This window comes from Rissa tridactyla, chromosome 2 (assembly GCF_028500815.1).
Source record: "Rissa tridactyla isolate bRisTri1 chromosome 2, bRisTri1.patW.cur.20221130, whole genome shotgun sequence".
Taxonomy (NCBI): domain Eukaryota; kingdom Metazoa; phylum Chordata; class Aves; order Charadriiformes; family Laridae; genus Rissa; species Rissa tridactyla.
Genome location: NC_071467.1, coordinates 51,801,375 through 51,816,225, shown reverse-complemented (window position 1 = coordinate 51,816,225; position 14,851 = coordinate 51,801,375).

Here is a 14,851-nt window from a genome sequence, read left to right as displayed (position 1 = left end):
TGAATATCCTGGGATAACCAACATCAGCAAACATAAGGGCTCGAACAAATAAATCTTAATTCCACACTCTTCAGGGGCTCTCTCGTGCTTTATGGAAAACAAGGTTTCTAGAGCAATGCCAAAAAGGATAAAGGAGGACAGATCCTCTGCTTCTGCCTTTCCTTATGTCTATATTCTAGTAGACAGTCATCACTCCTGCATATCTGTCATGGAAAAAAATTTCTCCTTGCTCAGCCTTTGCCTGAAATGTAGTAACATCCACTATTGAGAAGAGCATGCAAAGAAGACAAACAAACAGCTGTATTTGCTCCTAAAAATGCTTTAATAAAACATCTCTACAGCAGGGGTAAAGGCTGTTCAGCCAAACCTTGCCAGCAGCTCCTCTGCTATTGCAGGGCAGCAGTGGCACTGCCCCTCCTGCTCTCCTCTGCCAGATCACCCCAAGGGTGAATATGAATTTACTGTTGAGTGTGAATGAGGCCTCAAAGACCTTCCAGACAAGACAAAGCAACATCAGGGTCTTATTTGCCTACTCAAGCAATAATTTAGTGGATACTTTAAAAATTAAAGTCATCTGATGAATATAAAGATGTACTTCATCTGGTGAGACAAACTTTTACAATGGGGAAGGATTAGCAAACCTGTAAGAATATCTCTTTGCCACAAGAGTTTCCACAATTAACTGAGTCTAACAGATTTTGGCTATGTTCCCCAGAAAAAGCACTAGACGTCATGCATATTGCAACTATGGTTTACCTCAGCCAGTAAAACCAATTATCCTTCACATACCTCTCTTAATTTTTTCCTAGGGAGACCATTTCTTCTTGAACTGTTGGCTCATGGTATCTGGCTGGGAGCTAGGGATATATTTGAAAGTCCTTAAGATGAATCCTTAAGTCAGAATTATCTTACACAGGGATGCAGAAGTAGCCCAGCAGAAACAAAAAGCTCCCGTTATCAGTTCAACTCCATGGACAACACTTTTCCATGCAGCTTTCTTTGAGAAGAAGGAATCAAATGAGTTACGGAAAGTCTGCCACGACAAGTTTGAAACACAGGGTCCCAAAGCCAAACTCTTTTCCTGAGTATGAGAAGCATTTGCATTTAGGCATGCAAATCCTCTCCCCAGGGAATCTCAGGTGGCACTTGGGTCTCCATTCAGGAATCTCTAAAGACACCCGTTAGGGCATTTGATCCTGTCTGAGGTAACCACGTCTTCTGGTATCTCCAATAGGGAACACCAAATAGGATCTTTTAAACCTACTTAAACCTCCTTGGCCCCACTGGCCCAGAAAGGTCATGAATAAAAATTAAACCTTTCACATAGTTCCCATTGAGGTTTTGAAACCAGTTGTTGGAAATGAGCACCTGAAGGGCTCTGGTCTTCATGTGCTCTCTGCAAAGAACCAGCAAGTACCAGTGACAACCTCCATAGGCTTTGATGGTTCTCATCTGACTGGAAGCCCCTATCTTTTCTCCCCTGCTTGATCCACCTGGACTACCCAGGCCATGAGAGGAATCAGTCAGCACAAATTTTCCATGTAATTTGCCTGAGATTTTAATTACCAGCCAAATCAAACAGCAGAGGGTTCAGGCAACACACTTGGGAATTCACCACCTGCCTGGCTCAAAAAGCATAAGCGAAACCACATTGTTTTATGCATCTCAAAAAGAGAAGGAAGATGAAAAACAGTAAGCACTTGATTGCTTTTGCTTCTAGCATATATTAAGTTTTCTTGTAGCTGGATTTTAACAGAACTACTATAGCAAACTGCAACCTTTCAGTGGCTCAAACTGTAGCTTTGTGTCCATCCTCTGCATTTTCCCAGGGATGAGACTGACAGAAACTTGATTTGTTCCGAGAATACAGCCCATCCTATACAGTTAAGGACCCTGTGGGAAAAAAATAACGTAAATGTCATGGACACAGAAGGAAGAGACAAATTAATGTAACACAGACAACTTATTTATGATATTTTGTTACTTTGTAGTGCTTGACTTGCAACCTAATAATGTAGTTTTTACATATAATTCCGTTAAAGAAAAAAAATGAGGGAAAGAGTGCTGGAAAACTTCATGAGTAGTCATCAGGTCCCAAAAACTTCGATCCACAGCACAGCCTACAATTGCCTTAAACTGCTTGAGCATTTGGTGACACAGTAGAAGACTATTGTCCATGCCCAGCCACAGGAGAGAGATGAGACAGACCTTTACTGAGTACATTTCAAAGCTATTTGTTAGACAGCAAATGAAAGATGAAAGTTGGGAAAGCACAGTTCAATCACAGAAGAAAAATGTATTTTCTTTTTGGAAAACTCTGCTGTTCTTGTTCTCCCTGGCTTCTCTCTCCATCCCCACATCTGTTCCCACTTACTCTGCCCCCATTTTCTCACTGGGAAGCATCAGACAATCTTTACTGCAGGCACAAGTATCCGTTCCAAGTGTTTTCGAGGGAACACATTCTTAGTCATGCTAGTGCTCTACTGGGTGTCCTTGCCTTACATGCAAGTCCGGCTCCACATGTGTCCCAGGCCTCGACACAGCAAAATACTTAAGCGGAGACCTCACTGTATAGAAGTTCTTAAACCCCCAAATCTCTCACATGCATTTAGTTTTGAGAACTCATTCCACTGAAGCTAGCAGAAATGCAATGTTTGACACAACCTTCTCCTAAACTGGGGCCTGAGACCATCATACGGCACTTACCTTTGACATCAACAGTCAAAAAATGTGTATTAACTATAGCAAAAATAGAACCTTTAAAAAAAAAATAAAAAACATAGTGACAAGAAAGACTGTTATTTTCCCCATCTTTTTTCAAGGTGAGCTAATTGGGAATTTTTTTCCTCATTTTGCTATACGCTCAAAATTCAGAGCAAGACATTAGTCAAGCTGGCTTGTGAGAATCCAGCTGGGTCTTTGTGTATCCTTTGAACCAGGGAGAACCAGTGAGCTCCTGGGGCACTCATGTTGCACAGAAAAATCTCTTCCTCACTCCTTCACTGACCTTAACCCCCCCGGGAAGACTCCTTGCCCTCAGCCCTCTAGGTGGCTCAGATGTCCTTTATAGCCAAAGCACACCACAACCACTCTGATGGAGGGGGAAAAAAACACCCCAAAACATGACAATGCCTGTATTTGCCTATTGCTTGTGGGTAAATGATTGTGATCCATGGGAGGAAGAGAGAACTGGCATGGATGGGGGAAAAACATCATAAGACCAACAGGTTGCGACGCAAAATAATGACTTAATATGCAATGCCTGTAAGCATTTGTTGTATTAATTGCAATTAACCTGTTTCAACTACTAGGAAGACTTTCATTCTGTTAGCAATGGCAAGTGTTCAGTGTGCAATGAAGCAGCTAAATGTAGAAAATCATCGCTCAGAAAACCATAGCTCTGCAAGAGAATAGCTCGTCTTTTTCAGGAGAAAAGGAGCTGACATAACAGGACAGGACATTTCCCACTCAGAAAACATGCATGCTCAGGCAAGCTGGAGGAGTGTGTTAAGCAAGCAGCTGTGGAGAGATGAGTAAGTCCCATCCACTCAGAGATAAAACTTTTTTATTTTTTTTTAACATAGGATAGCCTAATGTGGAAACTGCCAGTCCTTGTCCTCTCACTACTTCTTTGATGTTCATTTGCTTTAAAATTTTTCCCCTGTGATGAACAACAGAGATTGCCAGTAAGTATTTGCAAGCTCAGCAGCAAAGATGAAGGAACTGAGCATTTGTTGCTCAAAATGAATGCTTGAAAATGACTGTCTACAGTCATTCCCTTCTATTTGCTTCACTATTATGGGATAAAAGGAAGCAAACAAAGTACAATAGCAATAGCTATAATAATAACTCACTAATGTTTGCAAAACTTCTATTGGAGGTTTGTAAGTGTGCAAAGTATCACTCTGAAACGGATACTGAAGACGACATATTTATTTTCTCCCGGCCAACACCTTTTTCCTTATACTTTTTACTTGAAAGCAATTATTTTTCACAGTAAATTTTAACGCTGTCAAAATTACCATGAGAACAGCCAAAACTGCACCTAAACCAGTCCCCTGTCCGTGAGAGCAGGATGCTTCGAGAGGAGCGCAGGAACAATCAGAATATTACATGACGGTAATATTTCCTCCAGACACACTCCCCATCTCAAGCCAATGCAAATGCTGAGCATGATGAACATAGGCAGCATCACCTGCTCCCTTCAGAAATCAGCCATCCTGGGGGCCCTCCGTGAGTGAGATATTACTTGCCCAAAGTAGGAAGGTGAGTGGCGGCACTAGATGGCACTGGAAGCCCTGCGGTTTAGGCATTTTTATAGTTATTTTGTGCTTTAAGCGCCATCTGGTGGTGTTACCGACTTTTTCTTGAAAAGCCTGGTTACGTGACTGTCACTAGCAACCACATTTTTATCACGTTTTTCAGTAAGTATAGACAACTAGATACCAAAATACAACGCCATCAAGTTTTTCTAAACTAAATAGTATCTACCCTCCTTTCTCATTATACTTTTGTAAAGGAGTTCAATATGCAGTGTATTTACCAATTCAATGTACCAAAACGATTTAATTGGAGAAAGTTTGGCTCAGAGAAAGGCATGCATGTGCTGCCAAATGGAATCCTGCTGCTGGATGTAAGAGCATTTCTCTGTCATTTCCTCCATAGCTCTTCAAGCTTCTCCTTCTTCCTGCCTCCTCCTGAAAACTCAATCGAATAGGTAGGACAAACCAGAGAGACTGCCATGGGAGGCAAGAACACAAAGAAGACAAAGTGAACAAAATCAGGCATCCATATAGTCTTCCAATCTCCCTCTCCCCCTCCCTAAAAAGGACTGGTCCTTTGCAATATTCCCCAGAGTCAGGAAAATACATAATCATCCTTCAAGATGCTGCACAAGAACGCCAACCACTATTATTTGTGTATGTAAAATTCTGGATTCAGCTTTGCCATTTCCTGGACAGCATCCATTGCTGGATTGAAGGCAATGTGTAACAGGTATACACTGAGCTCCCCAAAAGCAGGCATCTGTTTCACATTTTGTAAGACTTTTGCACTAGCGTAAAGGCTGGGGGTGTTTCACGTCTGTCTTGCTCGCATTGAGGCTGACAGACAACATTCCCTTTCACTTCTTTAGGAGCATACGATAGATTTTGTCTTTCGCTTCTGACCTTGTAAACCGATGCTGAAACAAGAAATTGCCAAAGTGGTGTGACAAGGAGGAGCAGCTCTGGCCCTGGGAGCTGGTGGGTAACTGGTGCTGGCGTAGCAGACAGATAAACCACTCCGGATCCTGGCTACAGACTGGTCCACCTTGAAAAGCAGAAAGGCTAACTTGTTCTGCCTGGGATTACAGGCAGTGGCACACAAAAAGCCAAAACTCAGACTACCCTTGTGTAACTTGCCAACAAACCCATCACCTGGGGGCAAGGATGGAGGGGGGTGGCAGGTATACACCAGGACACAGGGTGGGCAGTTCTGCAAACTGCCAGACCAAGTAGGTTAGCCAGGGGAATTCAGAAAGGAGTGCGAAACAGTTGACCTACCTAAAAATGAATCCTCTCGCACATATAATGAAGATAGAATTTGCATTAGAAATCCATACAGCTGTTTGGAAAGGGGAACGTTGCCCTCAGGGACAAATCCACTCCCTAACACCCAGCCTTAGCGTCTCCCTCATGCCTGGCCAAGATCCTCCCCCTCATGAGGAAGAATCCTCCCCCCGAGGCGCCTAAGCAACAGTGGAGCAATCCTGAGGAGGCTGCTTTATTAAATTAAATGTCCTCGTGGGAGGATGCAATTCAGGGGTTTTTTCCTTTTTTTTTTTCTTTTTTTTTTTTTTCCAAATGAAGCTCCCTTCTCAGAGAATAGGAAGGACTGTTGCTTTTGTGTGGCAGAATTCATATTGAACTTCGTCTCTTTGTTCTTTTTTTAAAGTCCAGCATGCATAAAAAGTAACAGATTTCCAAAATCAGGTTGTCTCTTCCTTTCAGATCTGATTACTCACTCCAACTTTTTAGGATACTCATTAGGATAGTGTAACATGGATCCATGTTTTAAGCAGGACTCCCCAGTGAAAACAATGAGTGTCCTGCCTAAATTAATACCACAACATGTCCCTTAGAAAATAAATAAAAGATAAATCAAGCCAAGTCAGTTTCATTTAGGCCAAATGTGGGAGTTTTGCCTTGAAGTAAAAACACAGGAATTTGGTCTTGTTCTGTTCTAAAAGAAATAAATTTAAGAAATATATCCTAAATAATCAAGACAGGCAAATGTTTTTATATAAGTAAGCAGGACTATACCCCTGAAATACAGATGAGGATTCTTCGCAGCTTTAATATCATGTTTTCTATACAAAATCCTCAGCAGAAATTCTCAAATCCGATATTCTTCTTTACTTTTTACAGTCAGCATTTTTTTTACTTTAGTCAGTGTAAGCCCCTTAACAACAGACTCCTTTTGCCTGTACTGTTTTTTGTATGCTGATGATAGCACAACAAATATAAAACATCTTTGTAGAAGCCCCTTAGAAGGTCCGTATTTTTGTAGGCTAAGTGCTTTACTTGGTGGCTCTGCCAATTACTTTAATATTGTTTCTTGGGGGCCTACAAGAAAGCTGGAGAAGGACTTTTTACAAGGGCATAGGATGAGAGGTAATGGCTTCAAACTGTAAGAGGGTAGATTTAGATTACATATCAGGAAGAAATTTTTCACTCTGAGGGTGGCGAGGCAACGGCACAGGTTGCCCAGAGAAGTTGTTGAGGCCCCATCCCTGGAAGCGTTCAAGGTCAGGTCAGATGGGGCCTTTAGCAACCTGGTCTACTGGGAAGTGTCCCTGTCCATGGCAGGAGGTTTGGAACTAGATGATCTTTAAGGTCCCTTCCAACCTAAACCATTCTATGATTCTCTGATTGTTCTGTTTACTGACCAGCTGCAAATGGTATAGTACATTTATGGTCTGAAAAATTACTCTAAAAATAGTAAGATGGGTCTTGGTGTTTATGATCACTTAGTAACTTAATAACAAATATTCTTCATTTAAGCTTCTTTAAAAGCTGTTTTTCTAACCTCCTGTAGTACAAATGCAGGATAGGATATAAAAGCCAGGCTATATTATCACAGTATTTTACTGGTGACACCATAAACAAACAAAAGCAGAGCATTACATCATAATGCCTCTATGTGGCTTCAATAATGGGACTTTGCACTATAGTCTGCATGGGTATGGACACCAGCATGGTTATTTCTAGACTGCATTTCAAGTTTGGGTCCCAGCACATGCTTAAGCTCAAATTCCTTTGATGTCCAAATAATTTGAATACTAACACCCAAAATACAGAAGCTTCAAACAAGCAGGTATTTGGAGCCACACTATTCCTTAGCCCAGATTCAAGCATTTGCCAACCCATAGGCTATGTTCTCATGTCAAATTATTTGCTCTTATCCCGACTGCAGCAAAATTACATGGTTAATACAATGCAGTGAAGTCAGGCTAGGAGCCATCCAGAAATGCTGGTGTCTGCAGCAAGACACAGTAGGACATGTAGGCTGCTGAACTGTACTTTAGGGCCAGAACTGCAGAGACACAAGATGAGAAAGTACCTTTAGTTTCAGGCAGTTTTCTGGCTTATGCTCCACCAAGTAAGGGAGATGCAGCCTATCTGGCCCAGAGTTTCCTGGTTCTTCTTAGAGCAAATGCAATCTCTGCCTCTGTCTTAGGTTACACCTAGAATAAATATACTTCAGTCAGAAAACTGACGAGGAAATGTTCCTGATTGTGGCACTAGGAGCAGATTCTTTAAATAAGTTCCATTTTTACCCAACGGCTAATTCCACCTCCCCATTCTGAGATCATACTTTTTACAAGATAGAAAAGAGAGTCAGGATCTCAGAAGGGTTTTCCAGCCTGCTTTTGTTCATTATTTCTTTGCAGCTCTTGAAGATGCTAAGCAAAATGACAACACTTGTTCTGAGAGAAAGTACATCTACAACAGATAGTGTAAACTCCTCTTCCTACCAATCAGTACTCCCTACCCGTGTTGTACCATCTTGCACTTATATTGTTCAGACATTTCATTGTTACCAAGGGTTTGCAGTTGTTTTCCTCTAATTATCTTCAAGGCTTTCTGTACAGAACAACTTCATATAGAGCAACTTCACGATCCACCCTGTCGGGAGAGGTGTACCGGTAATATTGGCACTGCATGATAGATGGGAAAAATGAATGGAAAGGTTAGAGGTTAGACCTCACCTACTCATACTCTATAGAGCTCTTATTCATGTAGGTTAGGCCACTGATGCAGACTGGGGTTTAAATGACTTGCTAAGATGAAAATTAATATAAGAAATGTAAAAAGAATTACAAAGTTCTTCACTCCCCAGCTTTGCTGAGACTCACAACCTCTTTCTCATGCCCTCCTCCGAACATAAAGGGCACCATAACTTTCTTTGGCATGCCAAAATTCTCATCTGTATGAGACTCCAGTGACTTGCCTCAGTGGCCTTTTAGGGCATAAATACCTTTTCTTAAAAGAAGAAAAAGGTCAGATTCATTAAAGACTTCACAACTCTACTCATGACTACCAGGCTGTTGCAATGTAATGACTCCAGGAGATAGGTCTACAGTCCTAGTGTTAAGGAATGCAATTTGAGCCTTTGCCGGCACAGACATGTCACTGATGCTACTAAAACAAAACTTGAGCTAAAATTTGTTTCAAGTCTTTACTTGCTTGCAATGGAAAGTTTGCTGGCAGCTGTTGTCATCATTAGCCTTGTGGCAATGTTTTTTTCTGAAGTGTCTTGTGTCTTATTGAAGCTTAAAGCTTGTTAAGTTGGGAGGGGACTTTGGGTGATCTGCCAACAGCAGACAATAAAGTGTTCTTTTCTCCTGTTGTAACAGAGTCGTAAGTTTTGGTTTATGGATAATGGCAGCTACACACAGTAAATTAAAACACACACAAAAAAGAGGAAAACATAAGGGCTTTTCTCTAAGTAGTCCATTTAGCCCATTACAGGCTCCCCTAGGGTTTTAAATGCAATTGTAAAAACACCCTAATTTTTCACCATTAACTATTTGATTTTCCTAGTAGGCTAAGAGTGGGCATTTTTATAGCAACATCCCTTTCCAGGGATACCAGCTGTATAAGCTTTGAGCTGGATTCCTACCACCCCACTTTTCTGTGGCTCCCCAGACTAGCAGGGAAAGCTGTGATGTAGAGAACATCCCCTCCTCCCTGCCTGGCTCTCTTGGAAGGAGCTGAAATTCATCACCTGCTTGCACACTGTATTCCGTTTTTTCCTACTCGCTATGGATTGCTGGGATAGATGGTGGTCTAGCTATTAAATAAGCGTCAGATACATCATCTTTATCCTGTAAACTGACAGACAGCTGTATCTCAAAGCATGCCAGGAAGGTCAGAAATGAACCACTGAAGCAAACTGTGCAGCCCAAAGCAGACTCAAGTACACTGGCCCCATGCAATGAATCCTGCACATGTGGCTTGGTGAGCTCTGTCAGGGCAACGGGACCCACCACAGGACAACTGGTAATTCATTGGCATAAAACACCAGAACCACTTAAGTCCACCAACTTCAGTACAGAGGTCCTCTAATGTGTCCTGCAAGCAGATTGGGAGGTACTATATCACCCTACAGAGTCACACAGCAGCCTCAGACTGTTAGGTTTAAGTTTACGTTCATTATCATACAACAGGTCCAATGAAGGTTAATCAGATTAAGATAATTAAAAAGCAACCAGGCACCTTCAGCAGAAAGAAAAAGACGAGAAGTCCAAGCAAGGAGTAGCATGTTTTGCCCTTTGATTGTGGTTTTCCTTGTTTGCTCGAGCTGCCAGAGCCCTTGAAGTTACATGGAGAAAGCACAGCCAGGAACTGGCATTGTTTTAGCAGCACGAGGAAATTAAACTGTAAAAGAAATCTGTAAGTTTTGTGCGATTTAACACAGAGTTCTGTGGGTAGGTCCTGGGATGGAGATGTATATTAAATGGGGGATTCAGTTCCTTACAGTCACTCCAGCTCCTCAGGGCAACCTTGGGCCTGCCACTTCTCTCTGTCTTTTCTCCTCCTCCCTGTAACAGCCATAATGATGATACACCAGTGCCTTACCCTTTTCTGCCTCATCTCCTGGAACGGGAACTCCTCCGGCGGTGAGTTGCTGGCAGCTGCATGTATGTGCACAGCCCAGCACCGCAGGGCTGCCGGCGCAGCTCATCATGGCTCAAACAGCAGCAAGAAGGCGCACGGCACTTCTGTGTCACTGTGCGAGCAAACGCACAGCAAGGTTCACTGCCCCTGCCATGGTGCATGTAGAAAGACAGCAGGCAATAACCACTTTCTGCACGCTTAACAGTTTAAAGGAGATAATTGCCATACATAACTTAAACCCTATGGGTAATTCAGGAAAGTGGAATTAATTAACTATCTTGGCACGTGGCCTTGATTCCACTGCTAGCATGTATTATAAAACATATAAACATCATGGAAGTGTTGTTCTATTTGTCATGCTGTGTAACAGATCAGGGAAAGCACTACAGAATAGGAAGCCAACATCTTCCCTCACGCACGCTCTGCCTTAAGCAATCAGCTCCTCCAGTAGGGATCTGAGGCAACGGCATTTCTGCTTTTAGCTATCTTCCAGTTACAGGGGGACAAGAAGCACAGAAATAAAATTCCACTTGTTGTGCATCTGCCTTTCCTAAGCAGACAGCGCAAGTAACTCGCTCAATTTAACCCTGGAATCTCAGACACAGCCAGAAGCCAGCTCAGCCTCCCCGAGGTCACCCACCTGGTAGTCTTTTGCCAGGTTCTTGGCACTTGCACCTTTTCTTAGCTTTCTTTCATGATGCTTGTATGTCTTTTGATCTTGCTGCATGATTAAACCAGATGACCTAACAAAAGAAAAATAAGAAAAGAAACAGAAAAGACAATTTAGCATTTGGGACAACAATCTTACTGTAGGCTTGTAGTCTGACCTTGCAGAAGCAAACTCCTCAGGCTACCAAAAGAGTCCTTCCACCTGTTATGACACAAACGTTTACATAAAAATGGGCAGGTTTATGTCCCTTTTTTCTCCTAGCATCAAGATTTTTTGAAAAGTATTTCACATATCAATTTGTACTTAGGTATTTAGATGTCTAACCTCCTTGATGGAAGTGCAGAGGACCCAGCTGAGCTGAGTGATCCCTCAAAATAAAGGTAAGGTAAAGTTGCTCAAAATTAGGCAACTGCCATGTTCTCAGGGGCAAAACTTCATAAAAAGACCAGCTTAAATGGCTGTCCCAAGATAGATATTGTGTCCTTTTGCTTTTGAAGTGTCTCTAAAGCTCAGGTTGCTTTCCTCTGGTGCTAGAGCTCTGCAAGCAGCAGTAGTATATGGATTTCAAACATCAGTCACTGCTGAAAGACAATGAACAAAGGGCCATGCAAAAGAGAGGAAAGAACTCGGAGCCAAATTCTCTCGGGTCACATACCAGGTGAGATGACACTAGTTCAGGCTGTTCACTTGTCCGAACGAGGCCCTACTGCCATCTGCCCACATATTTCTGTCTTTCCGGTGTTGTTGTCACAGCAAGTCCTTCATTCTTTTGACAAAAAGCCACCTGAACTATTGTATGTGTATTGATTTGGTTGATTTGCTGCCTGTGTAACTCAGAGCATCATTAATCTGATACAGAGAGCACTGCTTGAAAGGCTTGACTAAGTACAATATCAAGTGTCACCCTGGGCTTTAAAGTACAAAAAGTACAGATAGCACAAACAAAAGGGCCATATTCACCCTGGTTTAACCCTTCCAACCTCCGTAACAATTGCCATAAGGTGATTATTCTGGAGTTGAATCAGAGGAAAATCTGAACCAGAACAGAAACAAGAAAAGCTGCTTGGATAAAGATGTTTTCCTGATTTCTTAGGCATGCTGCTTGATTGATACTACTGAAAACACTGATGACTGGAAACATTCATGTTACAGTCTTTCAGATGTTGGAATTGTCTGGTCTGAGGATTGCAATATGCTTAGTAAAGGTGCTAATCACTTCCTCCACACAAGCAAGATTAATTTCTCTTCAGAAAATCAATATGTAGGTTGCCTCTGACCAGTACTGGTGAACTGCTTCATAAGCAGTTGGGTAACAGTATAAATGCCCCGAGAGTGAGTATATTTAGAGTAAGTAGCAGCAGGCATTTACTTTCAGGAGAAGAAAACTTTGAAACTCAAATACAAATTGTCTGTGTTCTTGTCCAAATTCCTTCCCCCTTCCTGCACCCTGATTCATACTGAAGTTGCTGTGTCAGCTGTCATCACTGCTGTTTCCATGCCCTCCTTCCTATTCACACCCTGAATGTCACCACTGGTGTCAGCTGCTGCTTTCTCCAGCCCTGGCCTCAACTCTTGTCAACAACTACAGCACACGGTGCTGCCGTGCAAGCTGCAGCTCATCAGCCAAGTGCTTTGGAGTGTGCTCTGCGATCCTTCGTGGGATTTTCAGCACTGTCTCTGCGCCCTCTATTCCTACAACACACACATATGCATCCAGAAGTAGAGGTGGACTATTTCGTTAGACCAGCTACAAAAGAGAGGATGCCAAGCCTCCAAGCAGCAGTGCAATAGGGCTGTCATAAGCCTGAAGCAAAAAAAAAAAAAAAAAAAAAAAAAAAAAAAAAGTAGCACCCTGTCCAGCTTTCCTGCCCTTAATCACTCCTGATATCCCTCATCCGCAGGGGCCTTTATGTCATGCCTATGGCAGACAGAAACTCCCACAGTTTCACTGAAGCTAAATATTACTTAAATTCTCAGTTATTCCGGTGTCCCTTAACAGAAACCTTGCAAGGCAATTCAATGCGGTAACTTTTGTCTCACCAATAAACTTCTTTTTATGTTAAAAAGGGTATTTTGATCTAAATGACAGAGGCTGGGCCGGATTCTGCCTAGTTTTTAAGCCAACAAGGTGGTGGGGAGCCAGGGCACACTTGAGCTTTCACTTTCTTTCACTGCCCAATAATGGGACAAACATAGTCTACAAACTTCAAAAAAGGAGAGAGGGGAAAACCAAAGGGACAGTTTTCAGTTTTTAAAACAATTCCAGTACCAGTTGAAATCAACCCAATTGTGCCATGAAATTCACTGAGATCAGAACGTCTTTTTCGCTGTGATTCCTCTGGCCTAGCATTGCAAAATGCAAAAAAGAAAAAAAAAAGATTTTCTGAAGAAAATCCACCTGGTATTGCTGGTTACCCAGCTAGAGTACCTATGACAAAAACCCCACTTCCCTCTGTCGCTGAATTATTGTTTCTCACTGATGTTAAGAAAACAACCTGGAGATTAGCCATTGATAAATGGTTTATATTTCCTCAAAGGTAAGTTTCCCATTTTACGCTGCAATTCAGACAATCGAGTCTATGTCAGATTGTCAGTAACGCGTGACAATAGTTTCCTGTAACAAATAGGCCATGTTCCAGTACGCACATTCCACTTGCATTAATCCTTGTACTGCTTTGTGTTTAAAATATAAGAAGCAGGCACGATTGGAAAAACAACAAAGATATCATCTAAGCAGTAAGTATATAAGTGTGCAGAATTCTTAGAAACCAGCATTGCTGATACTGGGCTGTCCCAGGGTCTTCTCGGCATGTAGGAAAGATTGGATCTTGGCACCCTAAAAAAGAGAATAAAGTAACTCACATGTGCTGACAAAACTCGAGAGCTGAGGATTTAACCCCTCCTGCCTGCAGTGAAGAAAATGGAAGTAGCACATTGCTTCTGCAAGGAGATCTAACCTCTTCCTCCCCCCTGCTCTCACCCCAAAATAGGCAACATACATCTATTTCGTTGGCCTTTTACTGAGGAGCAGCTCGGTACATGGCTGCACAGGGGAAGCAGCAATTTTCTGCGTGGACAACAAGCACTCCCTGTTCCCTCCAGCACAGACATTTAGGCTGCAGGACCCTTGCCAGCCCAGTTTATAAAACAGGGGAACCTATTGCATCCCTTGGTTCTCTGTGCCCCCACGGAATAGGCAGTTCTTTGAAGAATCCTAAAACACAGAACCTAAAGAGCAACAAATCAATGAAAGGAGAAAGCACAACTTGACAAATTCTTCTCTCACCTACACTGAGATCATCCATTTCAGGATAGAAAATAATTTTATGCACTTCGTTAGTCCAATATTTTCACCTTAATATATAATGAGGAAGTCTGCTTAAATGGTAGCAGAGCCTAGATCAATACCTCAGATGTGGTTTAACACCTCATGCTTTTGTTTCGGTACCTTTTAAAGCATAACTCAAATATGAGTCCCTGATATTTGTTCTTAGAACTAATCATATTCCTCTATTTGCTTGAATATGAGCCAGGAATGAACTACAGACATGAGCGTCAGAAAAAAATATGCAACCGGAGGTACATATACACTGTTTGTTCACTATTCCATACATATTTTAAATTGCCTGGAGTGGGGGAAGGTGTTCTCTCAGATTTTCATTTAGCTCACACATCTTCACTTACTGAATTCAAAAGGGATTTGTTAGACAGTACTCTTTGCTGCCTTTCAGTTTCTTATTTGCTGCCATTTTAGAGAGCATACTGTCTGGTCCTGACTGTGTATGAGTCAGCCCAGTTATAAGAAGGTAGGTGGAGAGTCTGTATTTGGGCCAGCTAAGGAGAGTGATGGTTACCTGGTTAGTTTTGGCTAGAAATATGTTGTCAGGTGTGTTTTTTTCCTTATAAATGTGGTTTTGTTAATTCTAGAAGGTGCAGCAGAGTTATTTTTCTCAGTGTTGGGCCAAACAAAGAATGGCTTCACCAGCGTGTTCTGATTTTGCATTTATAGGTGCTTATA